Source organism: Notolepis coatsorum (genome assembly GCF_963971535.1).
Source record: "Notolepis coatsorum genome assembly, chromosome: 3".
Classification (NCBI taxonomy): Eukaryota; Metazoa; Chordata; class Actinopteri; order Aulopiformes; family Paralepididae; genus Notolepis; species Notolepis coatsorum.
The window spans coordinates 205,138,787-205,153,560 of NC_140167.1; positions in this window are offsets into that span (position 1 = coordinate 205,138,787).

A 14,774-nucleotide genomic window follows, 5' to 3' on the forward strand; every position below is an offset into this window, starting at 1 on the left:
TGTTAAAAACAAGATGGACAAGTACATAGGGATAAAAATAGCTAAAATAGGGCTAAAATAGAGCTAAAAGTGGTGAAAAGAAAAAGAAACAAGTCCAATCATGATGTTAAATAATTAAATTAATTAGTTACAGTCCACAACCCAGCTCCTCCAGTCCACAGCAGTTGGCCCGTCCTGGCCCTGCCTGGTTGTGGAGCCTGATTGCCACCGGCACAAAGGACTGTCTGTGTTGGTGTTGCCCCCCCCAGCATACCACAGCGAAGAAGAGGGCACCCGCCACCACAGGCTGGTAGAACATCTGCAGCAGTTTGCTGCAGACATTAAAAGACCTGAGCCCTCTCAGGAAGAACAGTCTGCTCTGTCCCTTCCTGTAGAGGGCCTCGCGGTGTTGTCTGTCCAGTCCAGTTTATTGTTCATGAGAACACCCAGGAAGCGAAGGTACAACTCTGTTTACTAACTAGCCAGCAGGAACTCTTTTGCCTAACTCAATTGTCCGTGCGGACACCTTATCCCCAACACATAGATCCGTGGGTGAATCATGTTGATCCACCACACTATACTCTTAATTTGCACAGTCCAAACTATTATTATGTAGTATAGGTCTACACTAAATATCTATAATATGAATTATTACTGAACGTTATATTAATTAACATGAGAGTAATAAAGTCCTCACTGAAACCCAGCTCTCAAAATGTGGCATAGGCACGTAGTGGTGAGTATACTCTACACCCTTCAGACTGCCTGTGCTACAGCCTACTTACTGATGGAAATATAGCTCTTGTAGACTCAAAGTGGAAACATTTGACTACAAATCACTTCCATAATGCTGCATATTACGGCTTTGAGAAGTTTGATTGGCATTTTATGGAACTCTAAACTTGCATCTAACTTGTTTACTCAAGTTGTTTGGGAGAAGGCTAAATGGATCTGTGCTAGCTAGCTAGCTAACTCCTGAGTATTACAAGAAGCAAAAACTTTAACGGATTTAATCCTTTTAACTGACATGATACTACAACTGTTTATTTGAGATGTTTATGGAATTATAGGCTAAATTACCGGTAAACAGGAAAGGAGTCTATAATAACATAGCAAATAAGATGGCTGGCTTCAGTAGTGGTTCAGCTTAATCCAACTGCCAACTTTAGAATGTCCAATCGCCAACACAATTGTTGTCAGTGGCAAACCTTTGTGGCAAACTTGCGGCCAACTGTTTATCACTAGGGGCAAATAATACTTTCCCCCCTCCCAGCCAGTATAGGGGGACTGCACAGTGCACACAGGCAGGGTTCGAATTATCACCTGAGAGCTATGGGGGCCCCCTGAATCTTTTTTTTTACAATTTTTTTTCCTGGAATTGTGGCTGTTTTCGAAGTCATATTTAGAGGAATATCTCATTAGGATTAGTCTAATACTAAGTAATAATGACATCACACAACATTCTAATCATTAGACCAGGGGTGTCAAACTCATTTTCACAGAGGGCCACATCAGCATTATGGTTGCCCTCAAAGGGCCAAAGACCGTATTAATGTTAATGTAATGTAAAATAAATGTAGCTACTCATTTACATATTGTTAAACATGTTGTTTCTGTATTTATTACTTATTCAAGTTATACATATTGCATATGCATTTGCATAGATGTAGAAATATATGTTAGCTTATGTTATTTTAACAAATAATTTTAGTTTATCAGAACCCCATATTACTCCATCAATCAATGATCAAACCATTCAAGTAAATAACAAAGAAGAATATCATCAAATACAAGCTATGACATTAAGTTTGTTCAAAACCTTTTTGTCACAGTCAAGAAGGGCAGAACTAACAACTGAGCTGCAAAGAACACGTGGGTCAGATGTAGAAGATGTTACAAAAACAAATGGCTGCACACAACCTTGCAGAGGCCACTAATGGAAGATAGTTTAATTAACTTTAATTAACAGATTGCAGAATGGGTACAGTACAGTACAGCTCAATACACACAATTGTTAAGGGGATGCAGACCAGAGAAGGACTTTCGACTTGTTTACTTCATCAAGGTCCCCCATTTTCAATTCGTAATGAAATTGCTATTATGTGTCTGCATGAACACACAACTGTAACTGTACTCAAAAATAACTAAATAAGGGTTGTCTCAGTTCACAACTATATTGGTCAAGTTTTGGGTGGGACTTGTTTGCGTCCCTACAGCTTCTTATTCAATTGAGCGAGATGCTCGGTTATGTCACACAGCCAGCTTGCATCTGACAGTTCAGACAATATTTCTTCAACCCTTTGTTACCTATTCCGCCTGGATCGTTTTTGTATTTTGGGCTGTAAAATTGTCAAAGAATGTCTGAGGAGTAAGTGCTTTTGGCTTTTTTCCTTTGTTACTTCATCAATACCTCAGATGTTCAACACACATGTATGTGTAAGAATGTGTAATAACTAAGGCTGTCAAAGCTTTATTAACGCATTAACCCACAATTATTTTAACGCCGCTATTTTTTTACCGGCGCTCTTGGGGGGCCACATCAAATGACGTGGCGGGCCGCATTTGGCCCGCGGGCCATGAGTTTGACACCTATGCATTAGACTATTGTGTGATGTCATTATTCAGGCTCATTCTTAACCATCAATATTTGTTCATTTTCTTACTCACCTCTGATATATAATGCCATATTTACTTATTTGCATTTTGCATCTGAAAAAATACAACAATTTAATTTGAAAAATTAGACCAAATTTATGAACTTGAATTAACATTTATTTGTCTCTGCACTTAGAAATCAAAAACTAACAAAATAATCTAATGGAAAATAAATAGTTGTATGGCACAACAGCAGCATTTATCAGGATACAGTAAGTAACATTATCATCTGATAATAAAATGAACATAAAATAAATACTTGTATAAATCAAAATAAATAATGTTATAAACAAATGTGCACAGGTAATCAAGAACTGTATGAAAAATAGTAGCAGCATCTTCTTAGAACAACAAGAAGAAAAGTAACTACTGCAGCATGTCACCGACATGCAGACTGGAAGAGCCGGGATTCAAACCACTGACCTCTTTTATCCAAAGCGAGTAGTGACGACTATATTCTCTTCCTCAACTTCTTGCTCTGAGAGCTAGTCACAGTCCCATTCATCCACTGCTCTGCCAAATGGGCTCCAAATGATTTATTTAACAATATCTTGGCGTTTTTACATGGAAGGCAGCCAATGCATCCCTCCTTGGCAAATAACCAGTCATATTTATTTTTCCAAAAGTTCCACTGACTCGGACCCCAGCATTGTGGTGGTTGAGTAGCAGCGCAGTCCAGGTCTAGTGGTGGAGACTCGGGTCTGGCAGTGGCAACCGGCGTGGTAACAATAACAGGTGCACTGCCCACAGGAGCAGCAGAGCTAACACTAGTACTAGCACTAGCAGTGTCAACTTCAGTGACAGTAGCGCTGCTAGCTGCTGCACTAACAGCGTCAGTCTTTGGCCTTTTTATAAAACCAAAGCTGTCCAGCTTTGTACAGCCTTGCGGCGGGTTGAGCCTTTTTTTTTTCTTTCTTTTTGGCGGCATGTGGCGTACTGTTTAGTGTTTATGTTTTTAGTTGCAGGACACAGACCGGCAGCTTTCTGTTTACAGCAGCTGCTTGCTGCTTCTTCTTCACTAGGTTGCAGTAGCGTTAAACTTATGGGTGACGCATAGCGGCTTGGAGGTGAAATGCAGCCTATTCCACAACATTAATTACTCAGTTCTTTTAAAAACTGAAAAGAAAAATATGATCTATTAACAATTTATTTAGGTAACATAAATAATACTAATTCGTAAAAAATAAAAAATAAAAAATATTATATAAATTTTTGAGAGACCCCCACAGGGGGTCTTGACTATGGGGGCTCAGACTATAGCTATGGGGGCTGAGCCCCCATTGTCCCCCTCATAATTCGAACACTGCACACAGGGGTTAGATGTCTTCATTGACAACATACAGAGCAAACTCTGTTAAAAAGTCTACATGATTTACAACTTTCACATAACAGCACCAAGAGAAGACGTGCAGGATTAGCACAGCCGGAAACGCTTGGCCGTTACGATCACAGTGGGAAACGGAGCTGTGCATGTGTGGCAACACAGTGGCTTAATCCAGTGCCAGTATATTAATCCTCCATAGGCCACAATGATTTCCTCAGAGCCTGACTGCTAAAACACATGTTGTAAGGAAAACATTCTGACCGGCCCGACTTCAGCAGTCACATCCTCTGGTCTGCTCCATGCAGGGGACTCCAGTACGGCACCTGATAGGGTTTAGGTTGACTTTATTTGTTCAAGGGGGTACATTAATAAAAACATTTTACAAATGTCGACATTTTACAATGTCGAATGCTAATTACTTTGGTTGACTGCACACGTGGAGACTTCTGCTGACAAAAATGTCTCACGCAACAGTATACAGGCTAAAATCCTGTGTGAAAAAGGGTTAGCAATAAAAACAGAATAAAATCAAGATAAATAACATTAGAATAAAAACACAAACAAATGCACTGTGCGTCTCCTTGAGGTCTGTGTTCTGTGACAGCTTGACGGATGTGGTACAACATAATCTATCCACAAGCACACACTTAAATCTGAATTCAAATGTGTGATGTGTGTCTGCTGTTTTTACTGACACACACACACATTCTCTGTTTGTCATAGACTCCTTGCTGACTCTCTCGCGTCTCTGTCTCTGTCTCTGTCTCTGTCTCTGTCTCTGTCTCTCTGTCTCTGTCTCTGTCTCTGTCTCTCTCTCTCTCTCTCTCTCTCTCTCTCTCTCTCTCTCTCTCTCTCTCTCTCTCTCTCTCTCTCTCTCTCTCTCTCTCTCTCTCTCTCTCTCTCTCTCTCTCTCTCTCTCTCTCTCTCTCTAAAGCACAGTGATTACTAAAGCAGATCCCTGTCTGCACGCAGGCCGAGCTGATGGGTCAGAGCTGTCGCTCTTCATTAAGCCAGCTCTGCATCCAATCAGGAATGTGTTGAGGCGTGTTTAATGCAGGGTTGACACAAAACATGGCCACTTGTTTTATACCGCGGTCCAGCTGCTGCCTCACATTAACCTCTGTTCTCCTGCCGCTTGTAAAGACTTACTTAGTCTTCATTTAGTTAGCTTAGATCCCTTAACACATTCTTTATTCTATTCTACTGTATTTTTTGTATTATTTTAATTTAGTGTAGAATTATATTCTACAACAATCCTGCACAATTGTACAGCCCTGTCCTATATTATATTGTCTGTTAATGTAGATGCAACAAACGACCAAGACAAATTCCTTGTATGAGCAAACTTACTCAGCAGACTTTTCTGATTCTGATTCTGATTTGAATGGGAGGAGTCTGGTCCGATCCCGATGTCCCCCCCTGGCCCGACCCCTCTGTTCTGCACATGGCTGACTAGGGTGGGGTGTGGATGGAAGGTCAGGGGTCACGAAGCCTCCAACTGGCCCTCAGATGCTAACTCAAGACGGAGGGGTAGAAGGGAGAATGTAAAGGACTTTCTGTAGTGATATTTTGTACTATACAAATATGCAAACCGTACATTCTTTCTTGACTTTGTCTATTTTGCTGCTGTCTATTTTATGATTATGTCTCCACTTTATGCATTGCTCTTGATCTTCCAATTTTGTGCACATTTTATGCCTTGCCTGCATGTGAAGCACTTTGAGCTTTCAAGTTTCAAGTTTCTTTAATAGTTGTCATACAGAAGTACAGAATACTTTTATACAAAATGCTTCTTACTGTTACGCTCCAGAGACTGTGCAAGACAAGATAAGTATGAAATAAAATAACATAGTATAGCATGTAAATTAGAAGTAAAAAAAATTAGGTCACAGTATAGACATATGTACAATGTTCGATGCAGAATAGACGTAACTGAGTTACCATATAATATACAATACTGTGCAGTGTACTAATATACAATACTATATAGTGCAAGGCAGAAATGGGATGAGGTGCAATTTAGGTACAATTTACAGTAGGTGTACGAGTTGTAGTGCAAATCCTTTATCAATAAATATAAAGTGTGTTTGTGTGATCTAAAGTGTGGAGAGTGGGTGCTGCAGTGTGTTGTTTGTTTAAGTGAGTGTGTGCGTGTGGGTGTGTGTGCTGTGTGCATTTGATGGTTGTTGCATAGTGTTTATTGTTCGTTTAGCAGCCTGATGGCCTGGGGATAGAAGCTTCTTCTGAGTCTTTCTGTGCTCGCCTTAAGACTCCGGTATCGCTTGCCTGACCGCAGCAGTTCAAAGAGGCAGTTGTTTGGGTGGTTCGAGTCCTTAATAATTCTCTTAGCCTTCCCCTTGCACCGCTTGTTGTAAATGTTCTGGAGGGTGGGAATCCCCCCTCCAATTGTGCGTTCGGCTGAACGTGTCACTCTTTGTAGTCTGCTACGGTCTTGTGCAGTGCTATTCCCAAACCAGGAGGTGATGTTGCCAGTCAGGATGCTCTCTATTGTACATGAGTAGAAGTTCCTAAGGATCTTCTGACTGACTTGGAACTTCCTTAGGCGCCTGAGGAAGTAGAGGCGTTGTCGTGCCTTCTTCACAACACTGTCAATGTGTGTGGTCCATGTAAAATCCTCTGATATGTGGGCTCCGAGGTACTTGAAACTGTTCACTCTCTCAACCGGTGCCCCGTCGATGCTGAGGGGGCTGTAGTCCTTGACCCCCGACCTCCTGAAGTCCACAATCATCTCTTTTGTTTTGCTGACGTTCAGGGAGAGGCAGTTCTCCTGACACCACTGTGACAGGTTCTCTACCTCTTCCAGGTAGGCCCTTTCGTCGTTGGCAGAGATCAGGCCCACCACTACTGTGTCATCAGCAAATTTGATGATGGTGTTGTTGTTCCGCTGTGCTACGCAGTCATGTGTGTACAGGGAGTAGAGGAGGGGGCTCAGAACACAGCCCTGGGGGGCCCCTATGTTGAGCGTGATGGATGATGAGGTGCAGTTGCCTGCTCTCACCACCTGGGGTCTGCCCGTCAGGAAGTCCAAGACCCACTGGCAGAGGTCATAGTTCAAGCCCAGGTCCCTGAGCTTGGCTATGAGTTTGGAGGGGACTATGGTATTGAATGCCGAGCTGTAGTCGATGAATAGCATTCTCACATAGTTCCCCTGCCTCTTGTCCAGGTGTGATGCTGCTGTGTGCAGCACATGGGCTATGGCGTCCTCCGTGGACCTGTTGGGGCGATATGCAAATTGCAGGGGGTCCAGGTTGATGGGGAGGGAGGAGCAGATGTAGCCCTTTACTAGCTTCTCAAAGCACTTCAATTCTTGTATGAAAGGTGCTATACAAATAAAGTGTATTATTATATTATTATTATTATTATTATTATTATTATTATTATTATTATTATTATTATTATTATTATTATTATTATTATTATTATTATTATTATTATTATTATTATTATTATTATTATACATAATACATATATTTTGTACGTATATCAGCCTATTTGGTTCTTGCAGAACTTGTCACAACACCTTTCCTTTTGAGGAAAGATGCTGAATCGCGTGTTCCTTTTTCTCTAGTCGCACACTGTTCCAAAAATGATTACAACTATTTCTACCGCTCCAAATCAAGAAGAAATGAACAGTTATAGGTATCTTTTAACGGCGTAAAACAAGGGGTGTCCCATTTCCTAGGTGAAGATGTCAACCCATTGTAGCTCCGTTTTTGAAGTGCATGTGATGGCACTCCAATAGGGCCAACTTGCCAAGGGAAGAGAATTGGGATTGGCCCTAAGACTGTGTCTGTGGGTACATTTTGATGTTCATGTGTATTTTCTTCTATATTGTCTCTTAGAGGAGCTGTACAGTATGTAATAGTTAGATGAAAATTATTCACTCTCTTATTCGTTATTCACGATTATGAATATATACATTTTCTATGACCCGAGAGTTTATTTTTAATCTAATTATCTCTGAGTCTAAAACGTTCCATTACAAAAGGTCAGTGCCGTCTGTTTGTCATCCGTTATCTGAGGCATGTGACGTCGTTGATGCCTGGTCTGAGCGTTGTTGATGCCTGGTCTGAGCGTTGTTGATGCCTGGTCTGAGCGTTGTTGATGCCTGGTCTGAGCGTTGTTGATGCCTGGTCTGAGCGTTGTTGATGCCTGGTCTGAGCGTTGTTGATGCCTGGTCTGAGCGTTGTTGATGCCTGGTCTGAGTGTTGTTGATGCCTGGTCTGAGCGTTGTTGATGCCTGGTCTGAGTGTTGTTGATGCCTGGTCTGAGTGTTGTTGATGCCTGGTCTGAGCGTTGTTGATGCCTGGTCTGAGCGTTGTTGATGCCTGGTCTGAGCGTTGTTGATGCCTGGTCTGAGCGTTGTTGATGCCTGGTCTGAGCGTTGTTGATGCCTGGTCTGAGCGTTGTTGATGCCTGGTCTGAGTGTTGTTGATGCCTGGTCTGAGCGTTGTTGATGCCTGGTCTGAGTGTTGTTGATGCCTGGTCTGAGTGTTGTTGATGCCTGGTCTGAGCGTTGTTGATGCCTGGTCTGAGTGTTGTTGATGCCTGGTCTGAGCGTTGTTGATGCCTGGTCTGAGCGTTGTTGATGCCTGGTCTGAGTGTTGTTGATGCCTGGTCTGAGTGTTGTTGATGCCTGGTCTGAGTGTTGTTGATGCCTGGTCTGAGTGTTGTTGATGCCTGGTCTGAGCGTTGTTGATGCCTGGTCTGAGCGGTGCTGCCGGAGACAACGCTGTCATGTTGATGCCTGGTCTGAGCGGTGCTGCCGGAGACAACGCTGTCATGTTGATGCCTGGTCTGAGCGGTGCTGCCGGAGACAACGCTGTCATGTTGATGCCTGGTCTGAGCGGTGCCGGAGACAACGCTGTCATGTTGATGCCTGGTCTGAGCGGTGCTGCCGGAGACAACGCTGTCATGTTGATGCCTGGTCTGAGCGGTGCCGGAGACAACGCTGTCATGGTGATCGCCTTCCAATCAAGTGTCCAGCGCCTCCTGACCACGTGTCTCCTCAGCTCACAGCGCACAGCGTTGGCCTCGTGCCCACCTGGGCCCTCGCCCTCGGGCTCCTGTCATAGTAAACATGGCGACTTCACCGCCACATGAAGTTAATATCCCTCTCCCGTTGCCCCGTGACTCAATTCTGGAACGTTCTGTACCAACTGGGGGGAGAGTGAAAAAGAGAGTTACTTCGTTGGCCAGGAAGTTAAGTTAACATTTTCGTTCACACACTTGATGAGTGTTTTTGCACAGAATTGTAGATTTGCCCGGGTGTAGAAATCAATGGAGGTTGAGCTACAGAAAGCGTCGAGAGGAGAAGGACTCGAGGCTTCTTTCTCTCTTGGCGGGAGATCCGTTCTAACACTTCTATTGGCTGGGAAAGGAAATCTCCATAAGCGGCGCTTTGAACGACATACTTGGAGCTCGGTAATGAACAGGTGAGAAACACGACACCCTCGAGTGGAAGGAGTGAAGACGCGGAGCTTCGCTCGCCTTCGCAGCCGCAAATAAAGTGAGAGATTAAAGTGGGCTTGGACTGGAACCCGCCGACTGAAGAATCTCCACCGCCGGTGATGTTGGCAGGAGATGAAGACCGCCGTGCCGGTGCCAGCCGCTCAGCTCCGTGGCACGCTACCCATGGCACAGGAAGAGCTGGTGCCACACATCCACGGGCGGCATCCTCCCTCCCCAAGCGGGGAAACGGAGGAAGGTGATGCAAATGGAAAAAAATACGTCTTTATTTGGATATTCTTAGAGTGTGACACTGAATTCACCCCTTGTCGCTGAGTATTCTTCAATGGTTATTGTCTGCTGTATGTTTGCGGCGTCCATATGCCCAGGCAGAGCCAACACCCACAAGTAACAGCGGCACAAACAAACGGATTCAAACTCCCAGATCTTTACTACAGCAATGGCAGTGAATGCTGCACGTGCACTTTTATTTTTTATAGACTAACAAGTGTGTAAGTTGTTGGATATAATAATAATAATAATAATAATAATAATAATAATAATAATAATAATAATAATAATAATAATAATAATAATAATAATAATAATAATAATAATAATAATAATAATAATAATAATAATAATAATAATAATAATAATAATAATAATAATAATAATAATAATAATAATAATAATAATAATAATTATTATTATAATAATAATAATAATAATAATAATAATAATAATAATAATAATAATAATAATAATAATAATAATAATAATAATAATAATAATAATAATAATAATAATAATAATAATAATAATAATAATAATAATAATAATAATAAATTGGATTCATAGAGAGAAGCGCCTCTCTCAGACTCAAGGACAATTTACAATGAGAGAGAAGCTATATAAAAGAGAGGGTAAAAAATGAATATATAAATATAGTAACAACAGGTAAAAAAAAGTTATACAATAAAAAAAAAAGGGAAGCAGGGTGCTGTCCAATTGGACGAACAGTAACAGTAAAAAAAACGGGCATTAAGAATATACCATACCATACCATACAGTGAGAACCTGTCATGTTCACCTAGCACCTAGTGGCCGACATGCCCTCCTTCCTGTCATGAGAAGGTGGAGGGGTGGTAGGGGTAAAGGCTCCGAGGTACAGGGTGGGTGATGGGTGGGTGACAGTAGGTGGATGGAGGGATGGAGACGTATTTCATTTCAAACCTTTATTTAAACTCGAAAAGGCAACTGAGGTTTCCCTCATTTACAGTCACGTCAAGTGTACATAACATATACAGATCCATCAAATCACACGGAATATAAAATCATAACAATAAGACAAGTAAGGATATTAACAATCAATTGAAACACGTTCAAATTGATTGACAAAGGTTTGACAATCAAGGGTTTAAACTCTGCAACAGAGGGGAGAATCTCGAGCTTTAAGGACCGTTGGAGTTCATTGGGCATCATAGCAACATGCAGATTGACCCTGTTCAGAGCAAACTGGACCTTAAGGACCAGCCGGTCACTGGAGCCTGTGAGACGTCCGGTTGAGCCAAACATGGAGTAGGACGTTGGTGTGGAAGCTCCTGCAGACTCGACTTCTTTATTAGTGTATCTGCGCTTGTTATGCTTAACAATTTTTAAAATACCTTTATTAATACCTGAAGCAAGTTATTATTGAGTTTTCATTCAACCTTGGAAAGGGCTTATAATGTCGGACAAAAGCGTTCAATTAAGACAGCCGAAGCCTGGCCTGACCCCCCCCCCCCCCCCCATTCTGGTTCCTCCCCCCACCCCGCTCTCAGGTGACCCCCCCCCCCCCTGGCCATTCTGGTTCCTCCCCCCACCCCGCTCTCAGGTGACCCCCCCCCCCCGGCCATTCTGGTTCCTCCCCCACCCCGCTCTCAGGTGACCCCCCCCCCCCGGCCATTCTGATTCCTCCCCCCACCCCACTCTCAGGTGACCCCCCCCCCCCGGCCATTCGGATTCCTCCCCCCACCCCACTCTCAGGTGACCCCCCCCCCGGCCATTCTGATTCCTCCCCCCACCCCGCAGCAACACCTGTGGACCACGCCTTGAAACTAGAGCTTCTCGCCGACCTGCGTTAGGATATTGTGGACATCTTCAAGTCAGAACAGATTTGTATACAATTCAATCCGAATTGCAAGCGGTGAAAACTCAACTCGCCAACGACAACCACAATTGGAATCGGATGCGCTGCTAAAAAGGACATTGAATGAGATACAACAAGTGCACAGTTTATTTCAACGCTATACTCGAAGACGCACTCCACCTCGACAACAAAGGTGCTGGACCGATACCACAGGTCCCACTCAGCCCAAAACCAAAACTCGGTGAGCGGGCCGCGAGTTATAATTGCCCGCCTGCACTACCACACGGTACCACACGGACCGCATCGACATCCAGCGACGGGGCAAGAGAAGGCGGCAAGATGACCAATAAGAGCCGTAGAAATGTACAAATAGCAGTGTTTGTTGCGTATGAGTGGAGAGAGGGAAGAGTGGGGCTTAATAACGGAGGAGTTATACGGCAGAGAAGGCCGGTGTTGACCTTCCCCGTCCCCTAGCCCACTCCCACGAGGAGGGAGGGGCCGATCCTCCGATTATGCAAACGAGGCAGCGTTTGACGCAGAGCGAGCTGGACTGGTCACCAATGTTTCTCCAGTCGTGAAAGGGCAAGGCTCCCTCGGATAAATACCAGCACATTAGCCGGGCGCGACACGTCAGAGACGTGAGTGAGACAGGGGGGGGGGGGGGGTCGAACCGGCAGCTCCTCCAGCATGATACATTATCATTTCCACATAATTAGTTGGTTTTTCCACTTGAAATGAGAGCGCGGGTCGACAGTGCATTCAGCACCGCAGGGGGGCCTGGCCTCGTCCTTTCTGCTCCTTAAAGATGACCTCCGATCCTTACTCTCGCATGGCCGAGCCCCCCCCCTCTCCATCCCCTCCTCTCTCATCCAGTCATGATGATATCTTTAGATAATGCATTGGCGCTGTAGGAGACGCATCAGGAAGGATCCTGGCCATGTGTCTGATAGGCGTGTGAACGGGAGGCTGATTGGTCAGATGAGAGGATGTGACGTGAGCGGATCTCTTTGTTGTTGTGTCTCGCCCCCTCAGCCGCCTCCTTGCTCTAAAGACAACACCTGAACGGACCCTTGATGGCCCGATGGCCTTGGTGGACATGTTACAAGTTATACCTTTATTGCCACACAACCAGGTTGGTGGTATTTTTGGTATACAATGATTTAGTTTGGACCACTGTAGGTGGACTGAATGGTATACTGTGAAGCGGTCTCTCACACAAAGCCATGTAAAGACCTCAGACTCTGGGTCTGCTATATATGCACCTGTCAATCTTTAAGACATGTTACGTTTAACATGGGTGGGAGGTATGAAAGTGTGGCTGGCTGTCTCTTTTTTAGGGGGGGTATATCTATCTTTTCTTTTGTTGTTGTTGTTGTTGTTGTTGTTGTTGTTGTACACAGGGCCCTATTCCCCGTACCTGGTTCAACTAAGTCGATCAAGAGTCCCATTATCCAGATTCAATTAACCCGATGTTTGAAGCCGGGATTTTCCTGTTCCTCGAAGGTGGATTCAGTCTCGTTAACTCGAACCAGACTTGAGACCCAGGATAAGTGCGCGCGGCCGCTTCAGTTGAAAAGCCAGCACGTATCGATAGCAGAAATCCTGATTTTCTAACGGCATTGATTGATTAATTGATTTAAAACTTTATTAACAGATTGCAGTACGGCTCAATAGCCTCGCCGACAAGTTAAATGCATAATCTATAGGCAAATTTTAAGTCCCTCATTACCCCAATCAATCAGATTATATTTCTTTAAACTTGCCTGCTGGCAGTAGGTTTATGGAATGGATAATCAAATGAGATCTTGCTAGCGAAAATAATTAGTTCAACTGTTATACAGAATAAGGATACGGCTCTCTTACCCATTGATTGATGTATGGTGGATATTTTACTTATCTGCACTGTGGTGTGACGGTTTGTCGTTTTGACTTTCACGCAGACGACCGGGGTTCGAATCCCACTTCTTCTAGTCTTTTTCTTCTTTTTGCAATGTAGGAATAATTCAATTTGGTGCACGTTGAGAGCTATATAAAGAATGACATCCTCAATGCATGTAGATTTATAATATTTTAACTTAAAACTAGGCTACTTTTGCGTATAATCATTAATATTATATTCCAAAAAAATTATATTGGAAACACGGGGTTTCGAACTCAGGCCATCGGGTTGACAGGTTTGAGCACTAGCCGTTGGACCACTGTGCCAGACGGGATATATCCATTGTTTATCCATCAATGGACAAAGACCCGTGTTTCGAAAATTTTCTTTTGAATGAAGTTTTATCTCTTTATTCTCAAATGCATTAATGTGACGTCAACGGCTCATTCAATTTCTCAAATCCGTCAAACAGCGCATCTCATCAGAAATTTTAATCCCAGTTACAATATCACAATAACGTGTGAGTGATGATACAATTCAACAATCCTCAGAGTCCTCGTAATTCATAATCCACAAAAACCACAATCCACGCATAGACACTTCAATTTTATGCTCGAATGAAACACAATCCGGGCGCTCCGTTAAGCAAATCTACAGCGGAGAATATATGAAACTAATCAGAGCCAAACGGCCGATAGGTTTCATTCATTAAAAATATCCCCGCGGGATTCACATTTGCAATGCGCCTGCAGCGTGTATCGCACTCCGAGGGCCGTATATGACGTGCATTATTTTATTTAGGACAAAGTAAATCTATAGGCTGAATATGATTTATTATCAGCATTTAGTTCTATTATTATACATTTCAAAAGCCCCCTCTAGGAAAACGAAGCACAGAAACATAATTCAGAATGGTATAAATGGGATCTCTAGACTGTGAGAATCATTTCAGGAAGCGAGCTGTCATTTATTTGCGGGGGCGTGGCCATGGTTCATCCGGCTAACTGAAGTTAACCCTGCTCTCGACCAGGCTCAAACTTTTTGATCTGTTGTCATGGTGATTTAGAGTAGACAATCGAGCGTCGGGGAACAGAAAGGTCCGGCTTAAGTCAGGCTATACTGGAAATTATCCGGCTAACTCAGTTAGCCAGGTACGGGGAACGGGGCTGTCTTGTAATGGGGAGTTGGGATCTTGCCCTGTCCTATATTATATTCTATTGTATTTTTTATGAACATTTTGTTTATATATTCCATTTTATTTTATTCTACTTTAATTTAGCAGTGTGCCTCTGGAATCACACAGGCTGGGAGGACCTGGGCGTGTTCCCAAACTACTG